Raw genomic sequence first — 14,603 nt, 5'->3', positions numbered from 1 at the left:
GGAAATACAGGTCTTAAATGTTTTTTTTGGAAGTTGTTTTCTGTCTATGAATTCAGTGGAGTCTTGGCTCTGAGGTCAGGTATGAGATAAGCAGTGTCCGTGTCCTGAGAGTACACAAGTGCTGTCTGAATTCTGCTATGTCCAGCAGTATGCACAGTGGTTGGAAATTCAGATCTTACCTGGACAAAGATGGCAGTGCAGCTGGGGGATTTCCTAAGCCCATGATAGTATTTTTCTCTGGCAATCCCAGCTTGAAGGTCAGGTTGTTTACTGGAAAATCCCAGATAATTGCTGCTTGAAGCCATCTCAAAAACATGTTGGGCCTGTCTTTGCCTGATAATGGAATTTAATTAATTCATAACAAAACTAGGATTTGAACAGCTTATATAAACACAGTGAGGCTCCTGATTCCTTTGAGGAAAATTGGGGAATTAAATGCACTGAAAAGGTTTGGGTGTTCTAATTCAGAGAACAAAGTGTTGTACATTACTACAGTAAAGCTGAAATTTAATCATCTGCATAAAATATTTCTGCATAGTTTTGCAGAAATGTGTAAGATTGTGTCTAGACACATCAAGTATTTATACAAAAACAAAGGCAGGATGTATGATAAGGTAGGAGAGATTCTTGGGCCAAGTGTAAATGAATTGGATTTGATCAGTTGGCAGGCATGTTGTCTCATCAAAATTAAACATGCCCAAGGGTACAAGTGTAGCTGGTTTGAACTATTTGTTTATATACAGCAGCAAACACATCTTTACTCCAAATAATTCAGTTTATAAAGAATGACCCTCAATAGAACTGTACTATAGAAGAGAAAAACACCACAAATTTAAATATTTTGTATGGACAATGCAGTATTATAAAAATCCATTAATTCTTAAGAATCTACAAATGGTTTGAAAACTCAAAGACAATGTTTTTCAACTTTTTTCTTTTCTTCCTTTTTTATTTTTCATTTTTATTTTTTAATTTTTGGAGCCCTGAAAACTTTCTCCTGGACACCTGCCCATCTTTACTTTGCAGGATAACATATATGAACTTGCTTTTTTTTAGTCAGGCTTCAGGGACCACACTGAAGAAATCTTATGACTGTCAGAATAAAATCCACAATTGCTGATCCTATGCTTGGCTGACACCTTGAACCAAAATTAGATATGCTATTTCTAGAGAGTGCAGGTTGTGATTTAAGAAAAAATGAAACAAAAAACTTGACCATGTGGAAGTGTGTGACATGAGCTGCAATTAAAGGAAAAAAAAAAAAAAAAAAAAAAGAGAGAAGACTCCAAAACAAAACCGGTACTTATTGAAGGGAATAAAAGTTGGAAAGGAAATAATCATTGTTTGGAGGTTACTAAAATACTGAAGGGAAAAGAACATGGCTTATCAGTCATATAAATAGACTTCACCTCTTTGTGCCTCTGTTTTTGATGGGTTATTGCTTATGACATGCTTCTTCTGTTAGAATTGGGCTTGCTCTTGTATTTGTTATATGACATTACTGTATTGTAGACAGTCTGTTGGCGTGTTGTAAGGTTCATGTTGACATGTGCCTGTAATGGCAGGAGCTTCTTGGTTGCAAACATTGAGCTAATGCAATTTGGAAAAAAAATCTTATTTTGTGAGAAATTGTGTGAACCTTTCCCTTGCTTTTGATCAACTGGAATTAAGCCCACCACCCTCTGAGCAAAATTCATTTTGACCTTTGGAGAGATGCAGGTGGCATTTCTTATCAACCTTTCTGATTTGTTTCATTTCTATAAAGACCGAGTTTTATTTCTGTGATTGAAATAATTAAATATTTGTTGTATAAATTGCAATATTAAAGACATTTGTCTACTATTTTCTACAATAAACTCTCTGGATATTTTCAGTCACAGAATCTATAGACTTATCCTGGCATTGCTTGTCATTCCTTCTAATATTTGGGGTGTTTTGCTATATTTGGATTGGACATTGCTTATTTTAAAAGCTGGAATTAGTAGTTTAGTTTGAAACTGGACTAGTATGAAGTGAAATAAATGACATAACATACCATTCTAATGTACTCTATGGGGAGAGCCAAGGATCTAGTCAGTTGAGAAGTCTGTTGGCCACCAGGCAGCTTTCCCACTTGCCAGCTGGACGTCAGGTAAGAGCTCAAAAGCAGATCCCATTCAAAAGGAAGAACTGAAATAGCAATTGTAATATACTGCTTGAGGCAGTGAACAGCTACTGTGGCAGGTAGATGTGGTCTGGCTCCATCCACCTTGCTGCCAGTTCATGCAGTAAGGTTAAAAAAGGCATAGCTAAATTAAGAAGGAGGCTAATCATAGACATGTGAAAAATGTTAACAGCATGTATTCTGGCACCTCTTACGTTACATGGTGATCTGCTTGACACAAGCATCAAAATATATCCTGTATAGCTGGACTGCTACCATAGCTGTTTTGGCAGCAGTTTGTCTGTAAACCATAACACTTTACTGTTAGATATTGGATCTTTAAGGTAATAGATTAACTTCAAGAATATACCCTGCCCCTAGGAGAAGGCAAATGACTGTAATGACTGCAGATATCATCTATAATCTGAAAGTTCCCCTGAAAGGACTGGACAGGTTGGCTTTTTATGATCAGCATTTTGGTCATGTGTAAAAGTATTATTCATTCTCTCTCCCTTTGAAACCTTCTGAATATTTGCAGTCTTGGGTGGATGTTAGTAGCAACGAATTAGGTGGATCTTCAGCTCTTAAGTCAGGGTGGATGCCCTCTGCAGAAGAGATGCAAAGATTGGAGTAGCTGCAGTTACTTCTGGACAGTTTTTAAATGCATGAGATGAATGTTCAGCAATCTGCTGGTTCCTAATCCAGTATGGATGTATTTATTTATGTTAGTATTATTTGTCTTTCTAAACGTGTGTATGATCAGTTTATTTCTGGGTGACTTTTTGTTTGTTTGTTTGTTTTTGTTTTGGTCATGTAAAGCTATTTTCTCTGTGTTACCATGAGCTTCTGTTCTTGACTTCTCCCATCCCCATTCTGGAAATGTAGATTGAGAATTCCCTCTTTTTCTGTTGATTTTTTTTTTAATCAGTATTGAATGCTAGGCTTAATGAATAATGTCCTTTCATTGAATTTGTCATTTGAAAAACTGTCACATGGAATGATGGCTACAAGGAAAAGTGTAAATTTTAGTCTCTGCAAAGATTTGTATTGTGCTTGACTTCTATGCCCAAGCTTAGTTGAACTGGGTTATTTTTTATCTTGAAGGTTTGTGGTATCTTGCAGTGTGCTTTGTGTAGTGCTTATGAGTTGATTTAGCAAGGAAAGAGCAGTGGTTATATTATGTTGAACTTTTGACTGATATGAAGACACTCCTACAGCTTGTGCAGATCAATAAACCATCCAAAGCAGTGATGGAATATTGAACAAATGCACTTGACATAATTACTTACAGACAAAAAAAAAAAAAAAAAAAAAAAGATTGCACTCAGAAGATTTTGCTGAACTTGGAAAATACTCTTGAAAAGATCCCAACAATATGTTGAGCTCAGCAAGTTTGCCAATGACACCAAGCTGTATGGCGTGGCTGACACGCAGGAGGGAAGGGATGCCGTACAGAGGGGCCTGGACAGGCCTGAGAGGTGGGCCTGTGCGAATCTCTTTAGGTTCAGCAAGGCCAAGTGCGAGGTCCTGCATCTGGGTTAGGGCGCTCCCAAGTGCAAATACAGGATGAGTGGAGAATGGCTTGAGAGCAGTCCTGAGGAGGATTTGGGGGTGTTGGCTGATGAGAAGCTCAACACGAGCCAGCAATATGTACTTGCAGCCCAAAAGCCAAACATATCCTAGGCTGCACCAAAAGCAGCATGGCCAGCAGCGCAAGGGAGGTGATTCTCCCCCTCTGCTCTGCTCTTGTGAGACCCCACCTGGAGTGCTGCATTCAGCTCTGGGATCCCCACCACAAGAAGGATATGGACAAATTAGAATGAGTCCAGAGGAGGGCTGCGAGGATGGTCAGAGGGCTGGAGCACCTCTGCTGTGAAGACAGGCTGAGGGAGTTGGGGTTGCCCAGCTGGAGAAAGAAGAGAAGGCTCTGGGGAAACCTCATTGCAGCCTTCCAGTACCTAAAGGGGGCCTTTAGGAAACCTGGGGAGGGACTCTATCAGGGGGTGCAGTGATAGGACAAGGGGTAATGGCTTTAAACTAAAAGAGAATAGATTTAGATGAGATGTTAGGAAGAAATTTACTGTGGTGTTGGTGAGGCACTGGCACAGGTTGCCCAGAGAAGCTGTGGATGCCCCATCCCTGGAGGTGTTCAAGGGCATGCTGGAGGGGGCTTTGGGCATCCTAGTTTAGTGGGAGATATCCCTGCCCATGGCAGGGGGTTGGAATTAGATGGTATTTAAGGACAGCAATAAAGGCCTATTTTCCCCAAGCTCTATGGCATTACATTTAGAAAAATAGAGAGTGAGTACTTCTGCAGGGAAGCAAGGTAAACACATCAGTCTAAAGGAAATATCACTAGAAGTATTTTTTTTTTTTTCCTGGAGGATAAACTATGTTGGAAAAGGAAGGAGGATGTGGAGAAATGGTAGGTTAATATTGTAATCACTACGAAGAAGTTCCCTGCTTGAGGCAATGACCAGTCGGTCTCCATTGTTGCATGTCTTGTTCGTATGATGTAGAAGTGAGCATACATGCTAAAGATGCTCTGTGGCTCTCAGTGGCATTCTTCATACAGCAGGTTGTGCATTAAGGCAGCAGTCTGATGGATTCATTTCACCTGGCATCCCTAAATAGCTCTGCTAAGTAATAAAAACAGCCCTGTGGTGCCATTATTGTCCATTAACTATGCAAAAAGGGAGTGGCTACTATGACAGCTCCTGTGATGTCTACACTGAGTATTTTGAAGGTGAGACTGGGTCAAAACAAAAGTAAATCTAGCTCAGCCTTATAATCTGGATGGTGGCTGACAGTGGGTGCCTACAGAGAAGCATAAAAATAGATCAGACGTATAATAGTATGCCCCTGAATACTCTTTCATCTTCAGGGATTTGTGCTTCCAGCTCTGCTTCTGGTAGAGGAGGTGTCTTTATATTTAAAAATCTTGAGTCGGTTTACCCTCTGTGAATTTGTCATTCTGTCCTGGAATGCCCGTAAATTATTAACAGCTGTAGCGCCCTGGGGCAATGAGTTTCATAGCTCATGGAATGAAGTAGCCAGGACATGGCTGATAGCCTCAAAAGGGGTTTCTCATCTGTGGCCATTAAAAAGAAAGATTAAAATGCAGTGGATATAAATTGTGAGTAAAATTTAACTCAGACTTACAGGTTCATCAGCATTCCAGAAGCATTTATCTGAAGTGTGTCCTAACAGCCCCTGACTATGCTAACTGAGCCAGAGAAGAAGTTCAGCACCCAAAATAGTGCAGAGCATGTATGTTGTATCTGTAACTGGTTTTCCACTAGGATTTCTCAATTCCTTTTAACAGCAGTGCCTACAGCTGGTTACTTCACATACTTTTCTAACAGGTGTTGTTGTTTCGATGATACTGCATATAACCTATATCAAGAACAGCATGTTTTGTCTTGTCACAGTCATCACAAGGACTGCTGCTAAATTCTCAGGCAGCTCTTACATCGCTTCACAGAACTTGCAGAAAGAAGAAGCTGGCAAAATCTAATCCCGATGTCTGACTGCAAAAAATTTGGTCTTTTATATGCTACGATCTTGCACTTCTTTCATTATAAAAATAGCCCTCATCCAAACTAAAGGCTTTCTATGAAAACTTATTTCATAGCATAGAAAGTGTTTTGTGTTAGATTGTGTCATTGTGGTTAAATTGCAGTAGCTGACTTGTGAGACCTTAGGGCGCTCCCAGTATTTGCAGACGCACTGGCTTTCCCATAAGGTAAACGAGATGTATTTTTGTAGAGAAATGAAGGTACTGTGTTTCCCAGTTCAGTTTGGGAGCATTAAAATTTGTACCATATGAGCGGTACTACTTTTCTCATCTTTCATTAGCTATTACTTCATAAGTTGTGATGTCAATTTGGAAAGACAGGATGATACGTATGAGGGTCTTTGGAGCATGTAATTTTTGCAGCAGGCTGGCATGTTGTCAGCGATGGGCATCTGCCCACGGTCAGGCTGCCAGCGCCCTCTAGGAGCCTTGGGCATCTGGCCTGAACCTGCCCTGTGTGTTTGCTAGCATGTGGGAACCTGGACGGGACGTCCAAGGGAAAGCTTAGGAGAGTTACTCTTGGAGAAGGATTCAGGTGGGCACCTCTTCCTGCTGCTCCTCCGTGCAGCTTGTGTCTGCTCTAAAAGCTTGTGCCTCATGGAAAAGGCCTGAGGAAAGGCCAGGCTGAGGCAGTGCAGCTGCTTGGTGGGACCTGAGGGAGGACCATGAGGACTGCCTGGAGGCCCGGCCTGCTTGGGGGCACGGGGGGCCCGTCCGGAGGCCCCATCTTACTGTGGCTGCAGTGAAACCCTGCTGTGGAAATGCACATTGGGAATTGTTGCATTTCTGCAGACAAGGCACAAGACATGGGGAACGCATCGTCTATGCTGCAGAAAGGTTTCGGCTTTTTCCCACAACAGTTCTTTAAATAGGAGCACTGGAGTGCAATCAGCAAGCGAGTGTCCTTGCTGCGGTCTGGAAAGGCGTGTTTACCCACTGAAGCGCAGCCATTGGGTGCTCCCAAGCTCCGAGGTGCTGGGGCTGAGTAATGCTAACTCAAATGGAGCGACCCTGTGAGTGTGGAGGAGGAGAAGGCAGCGCTGCAGCCAGCGGGCTCTGGCTGTGTGCGCTTGGAGCTCCCCACAAGAGCTGCAGATGGCTTTGTGTTATTGTTTTTTGGTCGGTTTAACTCCTGTGCGTGCAACTATTGTTATAACCCACAGAGCTGCTCTTGCCAAGGTTATTCTGACACTGTCTCGCTGTTTCTGGTGCCAGAGTACCTGCCGTATGCGGCTACGTGTTTACCTACTTGCTGTGAAAGCGCAGTGTCGCATTATTGCCAACGTAAAGAGCCTGCCTGGGTAAACCTCTGCCTGCTGCTTAACGCTTGGTTGAGGTCTTCTCTGAGACCGAGGGTGATATATAGATGCTTAGACATACATCTGTGTGTTTGAAAGGCATTTCAGTTCAGAAGAAGGCAGCAGACATAGAAGGTAACGTCGCTGTAGGCTCCAAGCGAGAAAATGAGGCGGATACTGTACAAAAGCTCAGGTAAATGCAGAGAAGCAGCAAGCAGTATTTCATCCTTTAAACAGTGTAAGTGCTGCAGGTTATGTGAAACTGAATTCAGCATGCTCACGGGCTGGGGAGGGTCTCTTCTTCCTCTTGTCCTTCAGTCTCTCTCCCATATGTGTTTTTGGCAGAAATCCCACCTGCTCAGGCACCCTATCTACACAGCCCATGTGCTACGGAGACATGAATTCCTGTGCCTCTGTTGTTTGTTTTTTTTTAATGCTTATACTCTGTCTGACATTTCTTGCTGTGAAACATCTGTATTTTTTCTCCCAGTTTATTTTTCTTATGCTGTTTCTGTTGAGAAGTGGGATTTTGAAGGTTGAAAAAAAAAAAAGAGGAAGAAAGAAGCCTGAAGGGCTGGCAGTCTCTAGGTTAATTTTGCATAGAAGTTGCATGTCATGTGGTGATAGCTGGGTGCTGTCTTGTCCCTTGCTGCTTTGAACTTTGTGCTAATTCAACACGATCCAAGTGAAGTAAATGGAAGCAGAAGCAGAGGAGAGGCCAGTGGGGAATATATGACTAAACTCAAGGCTATCATCTCTCCTAAAGGGAGAGCTGCAGAACTGTAAGATCAAGCAGAAATGCAGCATGGGGCAGGTTGATGTTTCAGGAGGGAGTGGAGGGGATGATCTCTGAGCAGTTCAACCTTCACTGCTCACCTCAGGACCAAGCATTTGCATCTACCTTTTACTTTTCTTGCCATTGCTCAGCAGCTCTAAAGAAAATGCCTAGAGCAGTTCTTAATGTACCTTATATCTAACAGTATGTAGAAGAGGCCAGGGACCTCTTCCCAAACAGATTCCTGCTCAGCCTCCTGCTTTTTGTACTACCTGATGTCCTGCGCCTGGAGGGTTTAGCAGTGATTAGTGTGGAGTCTCCATGGAGCACTTTGATTTCAAGTAGCATTTCAGAGCAGCTGTTTATGGAAGCTGCAGTGATTTAAGGCACAGTTTTAATTATTTGCCAGCTCAGCTTCTTTTTTTTTTTTTTTTTTTTTTTTTTAGCTCAAGTACCTAAAAAGGCTGAACAGAAACCTGTTATTGTTAATAAAATAGATAGGCCTAGAGTCAAAAATGTGTAAGTATGAGGATCATGTTAGTGGCACTTGGTAGTTAATCAGAAGAGTTTTTTTTTTTTTTTTTTTTTTTTTTTTTTTATTTTATGGATGCTCTGACTAGCAGCTTTGGATGAAAAGTGTAGAATTTAAAATCCTTTTATTTAGCCCTGCACAACACCTAGCCCATAAAATAATTATTTGGATCTGCCTCGCTGTGGATTTTTTTCTTTAAAATAGCTCACCTGAGAAAATGTCTTATTAAACACGGAAAGGGCTATGGTCCTGAAATGAGGTCCTGAAAACCTCAGACAGACAAATAGCCTTAAAGTAAGTATCACATCTCGGGTGTGTGATTACTGGGTGATAATATGAGCTCTAACCTGCCAGCCTTATCCCTTGGTGTGTGCAGGGCAGCCAGCAGAAAGGCTCCCCTTTGTCTGAGGGCGAGACTGGGGGAACATGGGGTCTGTAGGGATGGAAGCAGGACCACCAAAAGGTCCTGCTTTGCGTTGGGGTACTGCAGAGGGCGGCAGAGGTTGCGGGGATGTGCAGAGAAAAGGAAAGGGGGGGAGGGTTAGGTATCAGCTGTAACCCTTTTCTCTTCTCCAACTTGGAGTATAAAGCATAAGTATGTTGGTGTCTCAAGAGGCCCACCCACTTATTTCAGACACACGTATTGTTATAGGTTTTGATTACAAACTGAGGAAAGGGGAAAGAACATGAAGCAAGTAAAATGATTTAGTTTTCATTTATAGCAGTGGCTTCTATCCTTGTTATTCCTGTCTTCAGCAGGTGAGAGCCTGTAAAAGAAATCTAATTCATGACCTTGACATCTGACAGTCGAACTGGGGGTGATCCCATTGCTGTGCCGAAGACATGTCAGGATACAGAGCTGTTTTCTGGTGGCTGCAGTGCCACCTCAATGGCAAATGCCTTCTTCAGGCTTGCTACAAAAGCCACAGCCTGGGCAAGCAGAGCTAGGTGTAAGCAGGAGGTAGAAAGAAACAGAATAAGGTGGTAAAGGCAGAGGAGGATGGGCGCTGTGGGGGCTGTGAAGGTCTCAGCAGCCCAGTGTTAGATCCCAGGCAAACCTTTCAAGTTCTTTGCCTCCCCCAGCTGTGACAAGCCATGTGTAGGGTCACAAGCTTAGGGGAAGAGCATCTGCCCCACTGGATCACAAGATGGGCGAGTGATCATGGCTCTAGGCTGTGGCACGGGGAGAGGAGCCAGCACCTGACAGAGCTCCTTTCAGGGCAGAGGCGTTGTGGCTGTGAGCCTGGCTGCAGTGCAAGCAGCCCTGGCTTTTCCCTGCCCGTCTGAGCTACTGCCTGGGCTGCTGGAGCACGCCGGGTCAGGCTGCAGGTTGCACTTGTTAATGGTGGGGAAAGGTAAAGGAGCCTCCACCAGCACCGTCCCATCCAGATGACTAAGGGCCCGTGATCCTGGTGTGGGCACGGTCCCACAATGACAGAGCCTGCTTGTTTCACCCCACCTGATTTCCTGGTGCCAGCATCAAATTAACAGTGTGGAGCCAGGGGGTGGCTGAACAGCCCATCCTGGCCTGTGTTTGTGTTCCCTCATTCCCAGCATCATGGCTTCGGGGAACTGATTTCTGGTCGCTCCCACCTCTTATTTTCCAGACAGCCTTATTTCCTGCAACTGTATTATTTAGCCATTTAGTTAGGACTAACCCAATATTTTTTTTTTTTCTGCTGACCTTAAAATCTTCTGTAGAGCAGGCTGAGTTAGATTACTCTCCCTTCAGTCAATTTATGGCAGAGACTTCAGTGCAGGCCATTAATCTTAACCTGGAGTGTTTGAATGACTCATTTAATATTAGGGGAAGGATGTAGCAATATCCAGCTATGGTCTGTAAATTAGCTACAGGTTTGGGGTTGGTTTTGATTTTTGTTGTTGTAACTTACCATTTATGGACTCCCTCAGAATGCTAATTCAGGCTGTGTTAGAAAAAGGAGAAGAAATTATTTGAAAATTGTAACAATTACAGGGGATGATAGCAGGGGCTAGACCACTCCTTTCTGTGGTGCTATAAAGATGGCATGAGCTATATATTTTCCACAGAACTTACTTCCAATCGGCGCAGCAAACTTCTGTGGGAGATTAGTGTTTTTTGTTCTTTTTTTTTTAAAAAAAAAAAAAGAAAAATAAACAACAACAAACCCCATGCCCTTCCCCCAGCTCAGAACAGACATACAATAAACCTGGTTGAAATGGGCTGGCAATAACTGGTATGGGGTAAAGTGCAAGATTGCTCACTGAGCTACAAATCCATTTCCTCTTCACAAGGGAGAAGGAGCCCATGTGTCAACATTAAACATGCAAGAACCAAAATCTCAAGGGAAATGAGATTTTCTGTTGTCTCATTTTTCGGTTGTCTCCTCTTCCTTGCCACAGTACCACGGCTTTGTTTTGTTTAAGAAGCAGAATCATTTCCAGAACATAAGAGCATTGTCAGAAGGCAGCTTCTTGGAGTTAATTGCATGAGAACGGCATTTTGAAGCAATCTCTCATTTGGAGTTGTAGTTCCCGGTGAGAGAGTGGCTGTAGCTGTGACTCCTGCGGTCTCCTTTGGCCATGAGGTATGTTACGGGAGCGGTTCTGAATCAAGGGGTTTGTAGTCCGTGCTACTGACTGTGAGTGGAAATAGCAATTTGAGAGATCCTTGTTGTTCTGTTTTAGTGTGTGTAAACTTGATGCTGGAAATGAGCAAGGAAAAGCAAGCAGCTAAGTGATGCCTGTGTGCTTCTGTCTGAGCCCTCCGCCTCAGGTCTGGGGGTGCACTCCAGAGTTTTCAGTCCTGATTTTTGTTTTAAATGTGCCTTTGTTCAAGTGGCAAAAACAAAAGACTTTGGATCTCCTAGCTGTGGGAGTTAAAAATTTTTGCTTGTTCTTTGTAATGGAGTTCTCTGTACAGTTGAAAAAGAAAAGCAAGAACCCAAAGAAAGAATAGCAATACCCCACCCCCATCCCTCCAAAAATATGCCTGAAACTCTGGCCTTTTTTTAAGCTGTGAATTGTGCCGTGCAGATCCCTGCTTCTTCTGACCTGCTGAGTGTGGAGCTAAAATGAAACAGACTTTGTTCTCTTTGACAGAGTTGGGCACATGTCGAGGGAATCAGAGGAGCAGCGTTTTGGCATGGGCACCCAGACTCCTAACACATGCATGCATGCTGCCTGATGTTTCATTTCAGGTTATAAACTGGATTACAACATGCTTTTGCCCACTGGGCATTACCCAGGGAAACCAGGCTGGATCTGCACGATGTATAAAACCAATCTGGCTTAGTGATTGCCAAGCGGGAGATAAATGATGGGTAGAGATTCTATGTTTTTAACAGGAATTTAGATTAAATGTCAGTCATGATAATGATTATTAATCCTATTTACCTGGTCAGTCCAAGAATAGAATAAGTATATTCTGGAAACTGTTTAAAGAGTGTAGGGCAACTTTTTAAGCTGTGAGGTCTAAACTAACCCTACCTCTTCTAATTAAGTCCAAGTAGCACAGACAGTATTTAAAGCCAACAGTTTTTATTCCTGATGCAAATGGCCTTTTTTGTCCTTTTATTTGTGGGAAGCTTTGTTAGCCTCAGTGAGCTGAAATACTTGCATATTATTTTAGTTTTTTTGTTGTCGTTTTGGTTTTTTTTTTTTTTTTTTTTTTTTTTTTTCAAAAGAAAAGATTCACTGTATTTAGGGATGCAAATACTACCTTGTCTGCAAAGCCCACCAGCTGTTGTACTGGAGGACAAAGCTAATTCTATGTTGCTTAGCTTCAGTAGTGTCTGTGTATTCACAAGCATATTTTGAGCAACTTCCTCTGTATAACTGAGAAATTCCACTGACACCAACTTTATTTCCTTTGGTAACAGCCTGGTAAAATCTGGACTGATCTGTGAGTTAGTTAGTTAGTTTAAATAAGTTATTAGATTCACTAAGGGAATGCAACTTCGCATTAATGCTTGTGCAGAAGTTCAGCAGACTGCTGGCTCTGAGTCTCTTGGTCCTTGAATGTGAGGTTACGAATCACAGCTGTGAGTGTTTGAGCTGACTCGAGTCAGGTTAAACTCGTGGCTTTGCAGTGCAAGAAGCTGCTGCTGGTTTGTGTGTCAGTGGCACAGCTCTCGGAATAGGTTCCTTGGTGCTGCTTTAAACATCTGGAGGGACAAAGGGCGTTTGTGGGGTCTTTTGTTGGTGCTGGAAGCTGGAGCAGGGGAGAACCAAGCCAAGAAATACTCTGAATCCTGGACAAATCTGAATGCAATCACTGAGCACTAAGCTTTATCTCCCTTTCTAAATGAAAGTGCTTTCGTTTCATCTGCGGCGACCGCCCTGATAACCAACGTTGCGTAATAGCGGCTCTCCCCCGGGGACTCAAATCCCTTTTCCGATTTGCGAGTAATATTTGCATATGTGTTTCGGGGCTGCATTGACATGCCAGCTGCACACTGGTGGCTGTCTCCGCCTGCTAATCCTGTAATAACATTCTGGTGCCCAAATTCAATGGCCCTGCGCGGAGCCTCCGAACAGCTGATTGCCGAGTAGGGAGGGAAAAAAAAATAACCCAGCGAATCTCCTTGCAGCTCTCTGCTGCATCCCTATCCCACAATGCCCCGCACGCTTTGCTGCAGTCTTTCTACACGGGCTGAGTGAGAAAAAGATGTGCTAAATAAAGATTGATTGGTTTGCATCCTGAAGGGGTCTCCCACTTGTAAATGACCCGGGGGGGGGGGAAAAAAAATTCATGACGACTTCACTGGGCCTCCTCCCGTTCTTCCATTTTTCTTTCCACCTGTCCTCTTCGTGGAATGGAGCATCACTCCTTAGAGCACAAAATGCGCTGTGCCTCTAAGGGTGACCGTGCTCCGATAGGGATCCTTAACCGGTTTTACGCGTGAGGCTTGAAATATTGACAGATGATGTTTTGTTCGTTTGGATTACTGCGGAACTGCAGCTCCGACCCTGCAAGGATTTGGTCCTCAGCACTGCACTGATTAAGCTATTTTTCTACAAAGATGGGTAGGTCAAAAATGCTCGAGTTTTGCTCAGTGTTGTTCCCGGTGGCTGCTGTTTCAGCCCCGATTGTTCATTATGCTTCTGCATGCTGTAAGAATGAAGAGGGTTGCTGTGTTTTAAACAACAAGGCACCAAACTGATTGCAAGAGTGGGAGAGAAAGGAATGCAAATGTAGCTTGTCGAGCCTTCTACCCAAGCGGGCTGTGTGGCAGTGATGATTATTGATGTACTTGCTGTGTCCTGTATTGGCTCATTTCGGGGCTGCTGCTGTAAATGTCTCGAATCTGTCCTTTATTCCCAAAAAGCATGGACAGATGGCATGTCTGTTTTAAGGAGTTTTAAAGCCCAGCTCCCCCAGTCTTTGGAGCAACATTGTTGAGGTTCCCCACCCTTTCTTACCGCTCTCAAGGCCTAGCTGTTCCTTTGCAAACGTTGCCATTGGAAACCTAGTCATTCATCAGACATGAATAGACCCTCGGGTTGTGAATGCCATTGATAAGAAGAGGATGAACAAGCTGCATGCAATTTGTTCTCCCCAGGCTGTACTTTCAGGCTAGTTGCATTTCTGGCTGGGTGGAGTTCGGTGATAGCAGCATCTCAGCGAGAGGGAGTTCTGAGCTTTTAGGGATAAACCCTGGGAAACGGACAGTTGCAAGTTTTCCCCCTGTCTCTTTCTCAGCTGGGCCATGGAAACTAACAGAGAATTCGGTAACGGTTGAAGAGCTGAGTTAAACAGACTTGCAGAAAGGGTGCACTTCTCTATTGCGTGACTATTTGTCGGAAACAGCTCTTCTGGAACTGTTATTTGCTGTACCCTAACATTTTCTCCCCTTTTTTAATAGTAAGGGAAGTTCTTTTTCATATGGGTGAGGCCACACCCTGACTTTGGTTCCTGGAGGCATGCATGTGTAGCAGGGCAAGGCTTTACACCAGCTTAGAGAGCCATTGTTTCCTCCTTTCTTTGCTCTATAGTGCATCTTGAATTCAAATCAATAGTCCTATCTCCAAGTAGGAGGAAAAATAATTAATGTAATTTTGGGGATGGCTGAAAACAATCATCCTTAAGCCTCAAATGGGTGACAAAGGGTGTACATTTTCCAACCATTTTTTGCACTTAATTTGGCAAACCTGACCCAGGCTTCCACTCTGTGTGTGCCTCTTAGAGATAAATGGGTGGGGTTTTAGGTCTTGTTTGGTGCAGTGTTTCAAAAACCTTTAGCTTTGCCTGTTTAAATTATAAAGTGTAAATATATGGAGAAGTGATTCAGTGATTC

The 14,603-nt window shown here is 43.2% G+C and overlaps 1 protein-coding gene across 11 annotated transcripts in view; it reads left to right on the top strand.

Moving 5' to 3' along the window:
- Positions 1–14,603, top strand: part of TRIM2 (tripartite motif containing 2) — an 85,361-nt gene that overhangs the window by 30,088 nt on the left and 40,670 nt on the right. For 2 of the 11 annotated variants that reach the window (XM_032187091.1, XM_032187080.1), the window contains exon 1: positions 12,947–13,332. The exons of 8 other annotated variants lie outside the window; for them this stretch is intronic. The gene's annotated coding sequence lies outside the window, so the exon portion shown is untranslated. Of the gene's footprint in view, positions 1–10,831; positions 10,893–12,946; positions 13,333–14,603 lie in introns of those variants that run through there. One more of the 11 variants, XM_032187089.1, reaches the window with a different exon arrangement.

The sequence above is a fragment of the Aythya fuligula genome, chromosome 4 (assembly GCF_009819795.1).
Source record: "Aythya fuligula isolate bAytFul2 chromosome 4, bAytFul2.pri, whole genome shotgun sequence".
In the NCBI taxonomy this organism is placed as follows: domain Eukaryota; kingdom Metazoa; phylum Chordata; class Aves; order Anseriformes; family Anatidae; genus Aythya; species Aythya fuligula.
The sequence above is the reverse complement of the archived record's forward strand: the minus strand, read 5'-3'. Positions and strand labels throughout refer to the sequence as shown.